Source organism: Tursiops truncatus, chromosome X (genome assembly GCF_011762595.2).
Source record: "Tursiops truncatus isolate mTurTru1 chromosome X, mTurTru1.mat.Y, whole genome shotgun sequence".
NCBI classification, from domain to species: Eukaryota; Metazoa; Chordata; class Mammalia; order Artiodactyla; family Delphinidae; genus Tursiops; species Tursiops truncatus.
This window is the reverse complement of record NC_047055.1, coordinates 16,231,952-16,246,141: the sequence shown is the minus strand read 5'-3', so window position 1 is coordinate 16,246,141 and position 14,190 is coordinate 16,231,952. Positions and strand designations below refer to the sequence as shown.

Sequence of the window (14,190 nt, the reverse complement as noted above, 5' to 3'; positions counted from 1 at the left end):
GACAAGAGCCCAGTAAAGCAGCCCCGCCCACGGGCGTGTACTCTGCAGTACAAGCTCACACCTGTCGGTGCTTTCATCAGAAAACGAAGCTTTCCTTTGCTTCTGAACCGAACTTGGTCTTATTCTGTTGGCTCCAAGGACACCAGGCAGGAGGACCCTTGTTGGAGCCCAGCTCGGGAGGGTCAGTAACAAATCTAAAACTGCTCTAAAAAATAAAATAAGGTTTTTTAAAATTGGGGAATAGTTGATTTACAATGTTGTGTTAGTTTCAGGTGTACGACAAAGTGAATCCGTGATACACATACATATATCCACTCTTTTTTAGATTCTTTTCCCATATAGGCCATGACAGAGTATCGAGTAGCGTTCCCTGTGCTATATAGAGTAGGTCCTTATTAGTCACCTACTTTATATATAGTAGTGTATATATGTCAATCCCAATCTTCCAATTTTAATTTTTAAAAAATTACCGAGGGCGGCTTAGCTGGGTTAAGGGCTGAGCTGGAAGGGACCGAGCCTCTGTTAAAACCTGTGGTGCCTCACACCAGTACAAATTGGGGTTCTGTTATCATGGAAAACGTTGTGGTGGTAGGCAATCAATGGTGTCTACAACATGTCCCAGGATATATTCAGACATTTTCAAATGTGGAATGAATAGATAACACCCAGATGTACTTGTGTGATTATAGATAAAATAGTTAGATACTAGCTAGCAGTGGAATAAAACTATTAAAATCCAAACCCACTGGAAAAACTAAACTAGTACAGTAATCTACTTGGTGGGCACTATCATGGATGAAAAGTGGAGCTGACCTCAAAGTGCTAGAAACAAATGACCACATATTTCATCCATTCAACAAAGATCGGATCAAAAAGGGAAGGGAGCGCTCGCTTCAGCAGCACATATACTAAAATTGGAACGATACAGAGGAGGTTAGCCTGGCCCCTGTGCAAGGATGACACGCAAATTTGTGAAGCGTTCCATATTTTTAAGCAACCTAAATGTCCATCTATGGATGAATGGATAAAGAAGACGTGGCACATATATACAATGGAATATTACTCAGCCATAAAAAGAAACGAAATTGAGTTATTTGTATTGAGGTGGACAGACCTAGAGTCTGTCATACAGAGTGAAGTAAGTCAGAAAGAGAAAAACAAATACCGTATGCTAACACATATATATGGAATCTAAGAAAACAGTACTGATGAACCTAGTGGCAGGGCAGGAATAAAAACGCAGACCTAGAGAATGGACTTGAGGACACAGGGTGGCAAGGGAAAGCTGGGACAAAGTGAGAGAGTAGCACTGACGTATACACACTACCAAATGTAGAATAGATAGCTGGTGGGAAGCAGCCGCATAGCACAGGGAGATCAGCTCGGTGCTTTGTGACGACCTAGAGGGGTGGGATAGGGAGGGTGGGAGGGAGACGCAAGAGGGAGGGGATATGGGGATATATGTATACATATAGCTGATTCACTTTGTTGTACAGTAGAAACTAACACAACATTGTAAAGCAATTATACTCCAATAAAGATGTAAAAAAAAAAGGGAAATTTCTTTCAGAAAATCCAAGTAGAATTCAGTAAATGCACAATGAAGGATCATGATTTTGCATTTATTCCATAGGAAAATAAACAATATACTTCAGGCTTCCTTATGTTTATACAAGTATACTCCATAGTTTCTTTGATGTCTTCAGTATAAAGGCACACTAATACCAGTTTTTAATAGGGAGTAAGAGTGATATAGTGAATATTTAATTTTGAGGAGTTGGCAAAAAGATTATTTTTAAGTTTACTTCAAAGGAAAAGGATGAAATAATAAAAGATGAAAGACTGATTCATGTTCTCAGTGCTAGTTAATTTAGAAGACTCCACAGTCCCATTTTTATCTGATGACTGCAATCTTTCTAAGATAATTGATCTAGGTTTCTGATTTATTGCATTTGCTGTCACTCATTGTATTGTTTGCCAGATTAGAAGTGTTTGATATAAGTTTATGTACTAGGTATAATTTCAACATGTCATCTAGTCTTTGTTTACCTTTCACTGTCAGTTGATGGCTTAAAATTAACTCTCCAGGAAATCTTAATTCACTATTATCTAACTGCTGCATTAAAAAATAATGAGGGGGCTTCCCTGGTGGCACAGTGGTTGAGAGTCCGCCTGCCGATGCAGGGGACACGAGTTCGTGCCCCGGTCCGGGAAGATCCCACATGCCGCGGAGCGGCTGGGCCCGTGAGCCATGGCCGCTGAGCCTGCGCGTCCGGAGCCTGTGCTGTGCAACGGGAGAGGCCACAGCAGTGAGAGGACTGCGTACCTAACACACACAAAAAAAAAAATTAGGGAGGGACTTCATCACCTATCATTTCAAACATAATTCCATAAACCCTACACACTCAGAGCTACAGCATGATTAGTTTGGTTGGATTCTAAATTATTGAGTCCAGTTCATAACAATTTCACAAAAATAATATTGCAAGTCCCATGAACCAGATTCACTTCCTGGAATTAGGAAAACAGGAAGTACTTCTAAAACAAGTCTAAGGACATCAGTGGTATTCACAGTATCAAATGGATGAGTACAATAATATCAAATCCAATAGCAGATAGGAAAATGTTCTTATTTGGTGGGATTGGTACCTTTTGTGTTTGTGACAAAGTAAAACAGGCAATAAATACAAGTCCAAGTACCTGCTACAGAGCTAACAGAAGGGATGTTTAGCCGTGGGCCCTGGAGAGTACATATGCCTCAACTGTAAATCAGGAGGAAATACTAGAGTAAGTGCATAGAAGGAAGTTTGTTTCCAGCTTTCTCAGTGACTTGTTTTTCATAGAGAGAAGTTGAAAAATCTACAAGAGGGGATGACCCATGAAATTCAAGGAACAGAGCAATGATATCTCAGAAAGTAACAATTTGCTTCAAAAGAAGTTTCTAAGAAGCTGTGGTGAGTAATGCATTACTCAGAAGCTGTTAACCCACAATTCCCACTGAGGGCAAGTCTGCTGGGAGCGCCCCCCTCCATCAAGTTACAGAGCAGGGACTTTTGTGTTTCAATTCAAACAAGCTTATCAAGACCACAGTGGTTCAGGAAATAGGCGACAAAGGAAAGTACAATAAATAAAGTGCTCTTCACAATGAAATTTGTCAAACTTTTTGAGAAAAGTAACTATCAAAAGAATTTTGCATAATACCTTACCCCAGGGGGTTGAAATCAAAGTTTCACAAATTCTTAATCTTCCTATGAAGCTGGAAAAAAAGGTGTAGCACATAGCAGTACAAGAGCGCAACATCATTCATTCATTCATTCAATAAACATTTATTTAGCACCTACTATGTGTAAAATTCTGTGTAAAACATAGAGGATACAAAATCACGGAAGACACGGTGTTGGCCCCCAAGAGGTGTGTTGGAGGGAGACAGGCAAATAAACCCATGATTCCAGTCAAGTGTAGGGAGCCCTAGGGTGTATCTGCACAGGGATTACCCCCACCTTCATTCTGTTCCCTCCAGGCATCCTTTCTCATCTATTCCCCCAAAATGTATAGATGGAAATAGAAAATTCTAGAAAAAGGAAAGGTAGAGAGGGTTATGAAATGAGCAGAAACCCAGAATGTAGCAAATTGACCAGATCTGGTTTTGTCAACAAATAAATTGCAAGGAAAAAAAAAAAGAGGGAGGGGAAACAGATTAAAAGAGATCTAGAAAAACATAAAAACCAAATGTAATGTGTGAAGTTCGTCTAGATCCTGATTCAATCAAATCAAAAGTTATAGGACACAGGGAAAATTGAACACTATCTGGATATTTGATATTAAGGAGTCATTGTCAAATTTTTTTTAATTAGTTAATTATTTATTTATTTTTGGCTGCTTTGGGTCTTCGTTGCTGCGCGTGGGCTTTTCTCTAGTTGCAGTGAGCGGGGGCTACTCTGTTGCGGTGTGTGGGCTTCTCATTGCGGTGGCTTCTCTTGTTGCGCAGCACGGGCTCTAGGCCCACAGGCTTCAGTAGTTGTGTCTCACGGGCTCTAGAGCGCAGGCTCATTAGTTGTGGTGCACGGGCTTAGTTGCTATACGGCATGTGGAATCTTCCTGGACCAGGGCTCGAACCCATGTCTCCTGCATTGGCAGGTGGATTCTTAACCACTGTGCCACCAGGGAAGCCCATTGTCAAATTTTTTAAGTGGATAATGGTATTGGAGTTTTCCTTTTTTTTTTTTTTTTGAGTCCTTATCTCTTAGAGACTGATACCAAAGTATTTACAGATGAAGTGATAGGATGGTAGAGATTTGCTTTCAAATGATCCAATAGGGGGAGGGGAATGTGGCAGGGCATAGAATAAACATGATTTTTTTTTTTATTTTGGCTGCGCCAGGTCTTAGTTGTGGCACACAGGATCTTCGTTGCGGCATGCAGACTTCTTAGTTGTGGCATGCAACGGCATTCAGACTTCTTTGTTGCGGGCATGCGGACTCTTAGTTGCGGCATGCGTGCGGGATCTAGTTCCCTGGCCAGGGATCAAACCCCGGCCCCTTGCATTGGGAGTGTGGAGTCTTACACACTGGACCACCAGGAAAGTCTCAGAATAAACATGATTGACTATGTGTTAATAATTTTTGAAGCTAGGAGACAGTTACCTGTGGTTCATCATATTATTCTCTTTACTTCGTGTATGTTTGAAATTTTCCATATTCAATAAATCAACTTAGGGAGTTAGAGGAGGCTTCCCAAAGGAGATGTGAAGTGAGTTTTGAAGGTGGACAAGAGCTATCTAGCTTAAAAAACAAAAAGGCCATCATCTCATTGCAAAGAACTTGGAGATAATAGTACCTTTTTTAAAAATAACTTTTAAAAACTGTGAAGTATATTGTGCATATAATAATGTATTTAAGGCAAATACACAGTTTAAAGAATCAAAATAAAATGGAAATCTGTGACCTACCACCCAGCTGAAGAAAGAATGCCTTCAAAGCCTTCCATGCCACTCCTCAGCTTAACGTCCTCTTCTTTCCACCTCCAAGAGCAAGCCACTCTCCTGAATTCTGTGCTAATTATTCCTTGCTTATGTTTAGAGGTTTTATCACATGTGTTTATCTCCAACCAATAAGGTATTACTTAGTTTTACCTTCTTTTGAACTCCATATCAATGGAATTATACTGCATATGTTCTCTGACTTACTTTGTTCAACGTTATTTTTGAGATTTACCTGTGATATTGGGTATACTTGTAGATTATTCTTTTTGTTTTTGGTATTCCATTTTATGAATATGCCATAATTTATTCAGCCATTCTACTACAGATAGACATTTGAGTTGTTTTCAGTTTGGGGCAGTTTGGTACTGTAAGTAATCATCTATATGTCTTTGGAGCACAGACGCAAGCGTTTTCCTAGGGGATAATGGCTTAAGAGTGGAATTTATGGGTAGGATTAAGATTGCTTTTTTGAGATGTCAGCTGATTACATCATCTCATAATGGAAGGAGACTGTCAACTCCACTGTCACTCAGCCAATGGTGTTAACAGCTCTCAATAATGTCTCTTCGTAGAACTCAGCATTGAAAAAGGTGTTCCATGAGCATAGTTTAGCAACATGTATCTTGCACCATGTGGGGGAGAAAAAAGTTGAACTTAGGTACCATTTGCTGCAAAGCAGGGACAGTTCTTCAGGCTTCATCATAGCTGGAGTAAAATATCCCTCAAGAATATTCCCATCCCTTTGTTTTAAATCCCAGCTCACCAAGCAGATTTCTGAAGTGTATTTCCCAGCAATCTTGATATCAGGAAAAGGGAGTGCTCTGGATAACACGGTACTCAAGCAGCCTATTTATAGGAAAGGGATTGCCTCTATTGGAGGACAAGATGCTGAAGTATGAAACTGGCTGACGACAGTGAGAATGGAAATGTAAAAATTGCATGGCAGTTCCTTAGGACCCTAAGAGGTCAAGAGTTTAACCTTAGGGTCTAAGAATATGGTGATGCCATTAACAGACATAAAATAGTCAAAAGGACAGGTTTGAGGCGGGGTGGGGAGCAGAACTGGAAGTGATGACATTAGCATATACCAGATGTGCAGGGCCCTTGGGACATCCAGGTAAAGATGGCCAGTTGCGAGCCTGGAAATCAGGTCTGGAGCTCATGCGGAAAGTCGGAACCAGAGATACACGTTTAGAAGTCATTCACATAAGCCTGAAATGACATTACTAAGAGAGAGAATGCAGAACAAGAAGAATTTTGAGCACAGGATCTTGAGGGCATACCTATATTTAGGAAATAAGAAAAAGAAGAAGAGCCAGTAAAGGCAACACAAGAGACTGTCAAAGAAGTAGGAGGAGAACCAAGAACATAGAAGGCAAAGGAAGAAAGTGAGAACTGAAGGCTGAGGAAAGTGAAAGTTTAGGCGTAGGTCCTTGAAAGCTGTGGGGATTCACCTAGAAATAAACAAATAAAGAGGTCGATAATAAAGAAAGCTACCAACTATTCAGCACCTATTATGAGGCAGTCACTATGACAAGAACTTTGCCTAGATTATGTTTTTATCATGGTAGAATCTATACAGCATAAAATTTACCATCTTAACTATTTTTAAGTGTACATTTAAGTGGTATTAAACACATTCACATTGTTGCGCAACCATTACCACCATCCATTGCCAATACTCTGTTCATCTTGTAAAACTAAAACTATTAAATAATAACTCCCCATTCTCCCCTCCCCTCAACTCCTAGCAACCATTATTACACTTTCCATCCTTATGATTTTGACTATTCTAAGTACCTCATATTCGTGGAATCATACAGTATTTGTCTTTTTGTGATTGGCCTATTTCACATAGTATAGTGTCCTCAAGATTCATCCATGTTGTAGGTTGTCACAGAATTTTCTTCCTTTTTAAGGCTGAATAATATTCCATTGTATGCGTATACCACTATGAGATAACAGAAAATATATATATTGGTCTCTACCCCTGGTTCCTGGCACAGGACCCCTGAAACCCTTGTAAAATCCTAACTGATAAGAGTACAAGGAGCATCTTGTGTTCTAATATTTGGTCTTTGACCCCTGTTCCTGACACAAGGCTCCTAAATCCCCTGGAACTTCCTGGATGATAGGAGTGTCATTTTTTTTTAATTTTTATTTATTTATTTATTTTTTGCTGTACGCGGGCCTCTCACTGTTGTGGCCTCTCCCGTTGAGGAGCATAGGCTCCGGATGTGCAGGCTCAGTGGCCATGGCTCGCGGGCCCAGCCGCTCCGCGGCATGCGGGATCTTCCCAGACCGGGGCACGAACCCGTGTCCCCTGCATCGGCAGGAGAACTCTCAACCACTGCGCCACCAGGGAAGCCCGTTTTTTTTTAAAATATTTATTTATTTATTTGGCTGGGCCGGGTCTTAGTTGTGGAATGTGGGCTCTTAGTTGCAGCATGCATGTGGGATCTAATTCCCTGACCAGGGATCGAACCTGGGCTCCCTGCATTGGGAGCATGGAGTCTTAACCATTGGACCACCTGGGACGTCCCAAGTCATTTGTTCTCTGATGAGGCAACTCTTGGTGGGCTCCTGGATGGGGGCTGGTCACCAGAAAGACCACGCCATGATTAGAAACTTGGAATTTTCAGCCCCACCCTCACTTCTCTGGAGAGGGGAGAGGGGCTGGAAATGGAATTAATAATTGATCATGCTTACATGATGAAACCTCCGCAAAAATTCCAATAGTAGGGGGTAAAGGGAGCTTCCAATGAGAGGTGGTATGTCATTGTAGTTTTGATTTGCATTTCCCTAATGATTAGTGATGTTGAGCATCTTTTCATGTGTTTATTGGCCATTTGTATTTTTCTTTGGAGAAATGTTTATTCAAGTCCTTTGCCCATTTTTGAATCGGGTTGCTTGTTTTCTTTGTTGCTGAGTCTTAGAAGTTCTCTGTATATTCTTGGTATCAGATATATGATTTTTAAATATTTTCTCCCATTCTGTGGACTGCCTTTTTATTCTGTGGATAGTGTCTTTTGATGCACTAAAATTTTTAATTTTCATTGAAGTCCAGTTTGTCTATTTTTTTCTTTTGTTACCTGTGCCTTTGATGTCATATACAAGAAACCATTACCAAATCCAATGTCATGGAGCTTTTGTCCCATGTCTTCTAAGAGTTTTATTGTTTTACGTCTTACATGTAGATCCCTGATCCATTTTGAGTTAATTTTTATAAGCCTATATTATTTTGAATGGTCTCAACAGCACTGGGAGGTAGATAGTATTGGTTTTCCTATTTTACAGAAGAAGAAACAAATTTGAAATGGTGAATACCTTGTCCAAGGCCACAGAGATGGTAAGAGGAGTCAGAATTGAAACCCATGTTTGTAGAACTCTAAAGCTCAGGTCTTTGCCATATATCATAGGGTCAAGGCTTGGCCAAGATTAGCAGGAAATTATAACAAAATTAACCAGCAGCGGACTTTTACTTGAGAGTGGGAGGTGTGGGGTTTTCCCAGGGCCTGGGATTGGCCAGAGGACTTCAGAGCTCAGTTCTGGTGTGACAACATAAGTTCAGTTGGGAAGTGAGCGTAGCCAAGAGAATGGGATGGTGTGGGGAGCGGGGGTGGGGGACGGGGGAGGTGAGAAGGGAGCCGCAAGGCATAGAAAGAATTTGGACGCCTAGATGAGGTCTAGATGAAGTGTAGAAGGTTGTGGTGAAAATGGGAGTTTCAGAGTTTGCAGTGAAATCTTGGGAGATGTAGCACTCCCCAAACTAGCCATACTCATTCACACACACCCTGACTTTGCCTGGCTAAGTCCTACTCGTCCTTCAGGTCTCAGCTTGGATGACCCCGTCTGGATCAGATGCCCCTTGTCTGTGCCCTCCCCCACAGCCCTCAGTGCTTAATTGTAATTGTACTGACTACCTTTTATTATAACTGAGAGCTTGCTTCTCTCCTTCTGACAGACGGTGAGCTTTCTGAGGGCAGACCAGTTTCTTACTCATCTCCCTATCCCCAATGCCTACTATAGGGCCTGACCCAGAATAGTTGCTCAGTAGGTATTAAGAAGCAGTATGGCGCTATATATAGAATGGGTAACTAATAAGGACCTACTGTATAGCACAGGGAACTCTACTCAATACTCTGTAATGATCTATATGGAAAAGAATCTAAAAAAGAGCGGCTATATGTATATGTATAACTGTTTCAGTTTGCTATACAGCAGAAACTAACACAACATCGTTAATCAACTAAACTCCAATAAAAATTAATTTAAAAAAAGAAGCAGGGACTTCTCTGGTGGCACATGGGTTAAGAATCTGCCTGCTAATGCAGGGGACACGGGTTCGAGCCCTGGTCCAGGAAGATCCCACATGCCGTGGAGCAGCTAAGCCCGTGCGCCACAACTACTGAGCCTGCGCTCTAGAGCCCACGAGCCACAACTACTGAGCCTGCGTGCCACAACTACTGAAGCCCGCTCACCTAGAACCCGTGCTCCGCAACAAGAGAAACTGCTGCAATGAGAGGCACTCGCACTGCAACGAAGAGTAGCCCCCGCTCGCTGCAACTAGAGAAAGCCCAGCCTGTGCACAGCAACGAAGACCCAACCCAGCCAAAAATAAAAATAAATTAATTAATTAAAAAAAAAAGCAGCAGTATGGCTACATGCAATGTGGTATTTTGGATTGGATTTTGGAACCAAAAAAGGATATTAGTGGGGAAACGGGTGATATCCAGATAAAGTCTATAGTTTAGTTAAGGTTTCTGATAGTTAACAATCTATAGTTTAGTTAATAATAGTACCAACATTAGTTTCTTACTTGTGACAAATGTAGATTGGTTATGTAAGATGTTAACATTAGGGGAAGCTGGGTATGAGGTATATGCGAACTCTCTGACCTATCTATGCAACTCTTCTCTAAGTCTAAAATTATTTATTTATTTATTTATTTAGGATGCGTTGGGTCTTTGTTGCTGCATGTAGGCTTTCTCTAGTTGCGGCGAGCAGGCTTCTCATTGTGGTGGCTTCTCTTGTTGCAGAGCATGGGCTCTAGAGCACAGGCTCAGTAGTTGTGGTGCATGGGCCTAGTTGCTCTGTGGCATGTGGGATCTTCCCGGGCCAGGGCTCGAACCCGTGTCCCCTGTGTGGGCAGGCAGATTCTTAACCACTGCACCACCAGGGAAGTCCTAAAATTATTTTAAAATGAAAAGTTTATTTAAAACAAACCAAACAAAAACAGAAGCAGTATCGTGTAGTGGTTAGGATGGCAGGCTCGGTGACCTTAAAAAACAACAGTTGACCATTGAACAACAGGGGATTGAACTGTGTAGGTCCACTTATACATGGATTTTTTTTCCGGCAGTAAAATACTGTAGTATTACACAATCTGAGGTGGCTGAACCCACGGATTTGGAACCACAGATACAGAGGCACTGAAAATATGGAGGAACTGTGCATATATAGGGCTGACTATAAGTTATACTCGGATTTTTGACTGTGCTGGAAGGCCAACACCTCTAACACCTGAGTTGTTCCAGGGTCAACTGTACTTGCGTTTCCTGAATCTCTGTTTCCTTATCTGCAAAATGAGTATCTTCTTGATAGGCTTGTATGTGTATGCATGCATACAGATTTTATTATCTATCTATATATGTATAGATTACAGATCTATGTCTGTGTATACACAACTAATATTTACAGGATGTCAGCCACTGTTCTAAGTGTTTTACATACATTAACTTATTTTAATCTTCTTACAACCCCGTGAGGTAGGATTTAGCATCATCATTGTTATCATCCCCCTTTCACAGATGGAGAATTCGAGGCACAGAGAAGCTATGCAACTTGTCCAAGGTCAACAGGGAGGAAATGGTACAGCTGAACCATGAACTTAGGCAGTCTGGCTCCAGAGCTGTGTTACCTCCCTTTAAGCTTAACTGAGTTAATACATGTAAGGCACTTAGTACAATGCCCGGGACCGAGTAAGCACTCAAAAAGTGGTAGCTATTATTTAATCAACCCTGAAGGGCAAGTCTAAGGTGTGATTCAACCAGTGAATGCCAGGATGGGATGGAGGTAAAGAGCATAGAGGTTTATAAAAATAAAAGTTCAAGCCAGGGAGATAGGAGGTTAGAAGGGACTCAATAAAAAGTGAAGAAGGGTTTTATGTTTTGTTTTGTTTTTTCCTCATTCACAGCAACTTCTATTCACTCAACCAGGTATAAAAAGAGCTAAAAGTCTTCTCTAATGCTGAGGATTCTATTGCATTTCTGAGGATATTTTTATAATCTAAACGTGCAGGAATTTTTTCAGCCATTGATACTATAAAAAGTCCATTTTAATGAAGCATTTTTTCCAGTTGATTTTAAGTCACACGCAAAACTTGAAGCACTTTGTGACCAGTGTTCCCCAGCCAGGCTTCTTGAAGCCAAGAGCTCTAAAGAGCAGTTTGCTGCTACCAGCAATAGAGCTGGGGTTACTGTGTGTGCTCTGCAGGTCTCCAGCTGAACCTGGGGCTCCCTCTAGATCTGTAAAGGACATTAGAGGTCATCTAATCAGACCCCTTTCTTGTATATGTTAGCCAAACAGCAGCAAGGAAAATTAGTTGAGTCTTTGAAGGTCTAGAGCTAAAATCACTCATTTTCTAAATCATACACATACTGAGTGCTTATTCAGTGTTAAGCAATTGGGAAACAGAGATGAACAAAAAAATCTCTGACCTCTAGTTCCCTGTAGTCTGGTGAATAAGACAGAAATGTAAATCATAGAGTGTGATAGGTGTTATGAGAGGCGTGGATACAAGGCGTTGAAGTGACAGCTGTCCCTGGAGACTTCCAGGAAAGCTTCGCAGAAGAGGACACCCTCCAGCTGGGTGCTGCAGGCTGAAGAGGCAAGAGGCAGCATTGAGGGGGAGGTTGCGAGGGCGTCTTCCTGGACGGCCCCATGGCTCTCGCACTGCACTGCTCGCTATGTTAGGCGTGCCTCTGCCTCTAGACCCAGCCCACCCTGTCAGCTTCCAGCACTGCTCTTTAGCAAATAAAAACACAGGTCACCCAATTAAATTTGAATTTCATAGACAACAAATATCTTGTAGTCTAAGGACTCCCTGAGTGTATGTTTGGGACATCCTTATACTACAAAATATTTGTTGTTTATCTGCAGTTCGAATTTAACTGGGTGTCTTGTATTTCATCTGGCAACCCTACTGAGAGTAAATGTTCAATAAATCTCTGTGGGAGTAAGGGAGTGGCAGAAGGGAGAAAAGAAGAAAGGCAAGAAAGAAAGGAGCCAGTTCATCCACTGATGGCCTTAACATATTTCTCACTATTTTCTTTGTTTTTTCATTTTTTCCCCGGTTTTATTGAAATATAATTGACATATAACACTGTATAAGGTTATGGTGTATAACATAATGATTTGATATATGCAGTTATTGGGACATGGTCACCACAATAAGTTTAATTAACATCCATCACCTCACATAGTTACAATTCGTTTTTCTTGTGGTGAGAACTTTTACGGTCTATCCTCTTAGCAGCTTTCAAATATACAAAACAGCGTTATTAGCTATAGCCATCATGTTGTACGATACATCCCCAGCACGATTTTCAGTTCTATGTAGTACAAGGTAAACAGTTGTTTCCCCCTTTTTTGTTAAAAAGCCTGCCCTCCTGTGGTAGAAAAAAAGTATTAGTCCAGAAGCCTTAATTCTGGTCTTCCAGCACATTGGGGCAAAAGGCTCCACAGAGGTGGGCGATCTGGAAAGGAGGATGTGATGCTAGGAGTGTGTTTGCTTGTTTGTTTGTGTGGGGACAGGGGAGGAATGAACAAAAGATGAATAGGCTTTATGTCTCAGATACCAGGAGAGTATTGTTAAAGCAGCTTTTTAAAACGGTTTAAAACGCATTTGTAACTCTGTGCAAGCCAACATAATCTGTTTCCAAGCTATTTTGGTGAGAAAATATTTTAAGAAGCTGCCTAAAATTCGTCCAGTAGAATATTTAAATTGAGACACACTTTCTAAATGGTAAAGTACTATTTAAATGCTGCCAATTAAAAGCCACCATGCGGGAAGTTCCCTGGTGGTCTAGTGCTTAGGACTCGGCATTTTCACTGGCATGGCCCGGGTTCAATCCCTGGTCGGCGGAACTGAGATCCTACAAGCCACGCGGCGTGGCCAAATTAGTTAATTATTTTCAAAAGCCACCATGGTGACCTTGGATGTGAGGAAAGCCTGGTTTGTGTGCCTCTCCTGGTCGTGAACCTTAGCAGGTAGCCCAGTCCCCATGGAGTCTCCTCCCCAGTCCTCCTAACCCGGTGGCGGTGGTCCATTCTCTCCAACCATGAGAAGAAGAACGGATGAGGTTGCTCTTCGCCTCAGCTCCAAACCTTAAGTGCTGCCATCATCCGAGGTGATTCCATGGTTCCTTTATCTCCTCTCCTCCAGGGCTTCACTCACAACCTTACACACATGCCCATGGACATAACTTTGGCTTTGCCATCTCTGGGTACACCTCCTCTTCTGACATCTCCAACTCCAAAATCTCACTCTCAGACTGGACCACGACTTTCTGTCCTTCCCACTTTCTCACTGTCCCACTGAACCTATTCTTTGAACCTCCAGTAGACTTTCAGAACCGAGAGCTGTCCCTCTTTTCCCAGCCCCTCCAGCCCCGTCTGACTTCACGTCCTTCCCTCACCCTGGACGCCTCACATGACCACTTGAACTGCGTTCTCACCAGCGACTGAACGCCTCAGCCTCTGTCTGTCAGGCAGGCCCCCAACTCTGCCTCAGTCTGACCATCTGTCTGCCCCCCACTCCAGGAGGACGACCATAGCTGAAGCAAGTGGTACAGGGGGGCAGGCAGGTGCCAGTCCACAGTTACGATGGCCCAGCTCAGCTCAGCCTCCAGAGCCTTTACCTGTCCTTCATCAGCTACTTCTCCTCGTCATCCTTCAGCTATTCCCAACCTTCTATGCCTCTGAGTATCAGCTTCCTCATCAACAAGCTGGGGTGGTAATGTCTATCCTGCAGGTTGTTGTGAAGAATAACTGAGGTATGAACATAAATGGCCTGGCACATTGCAGGCCATTCATATACATATCTCGTTAATTGCCACTTTTCTAACACCCAACACTATTTGCATTTCCCTCACTCTAAACAAATGACCTTGTCTCACAGAGAAAAGAGAAGTCATGGGGTACAGGGA

General features: G+C 42.0%; 1 non-coding gene across 1 annotated transcript; it reads left to right on the top strand.

Moving 5' to 3' along the window:
• The first annotated feature begins 884 nt into the window (after positions 1 to 884).
• LOC117310518 (U6 spliceosomal RNA) lies at positions 885 to 991 on the top strand. The gene has a single exon (XR_004524662.1). It is a non-coding gene; the product is annotated as a U6 spliceosomal RNA (small nuclear RNA).
• The last annotated feature ends 13,199 nt before the right edge of the window (positions 992 to 14,190 follow it).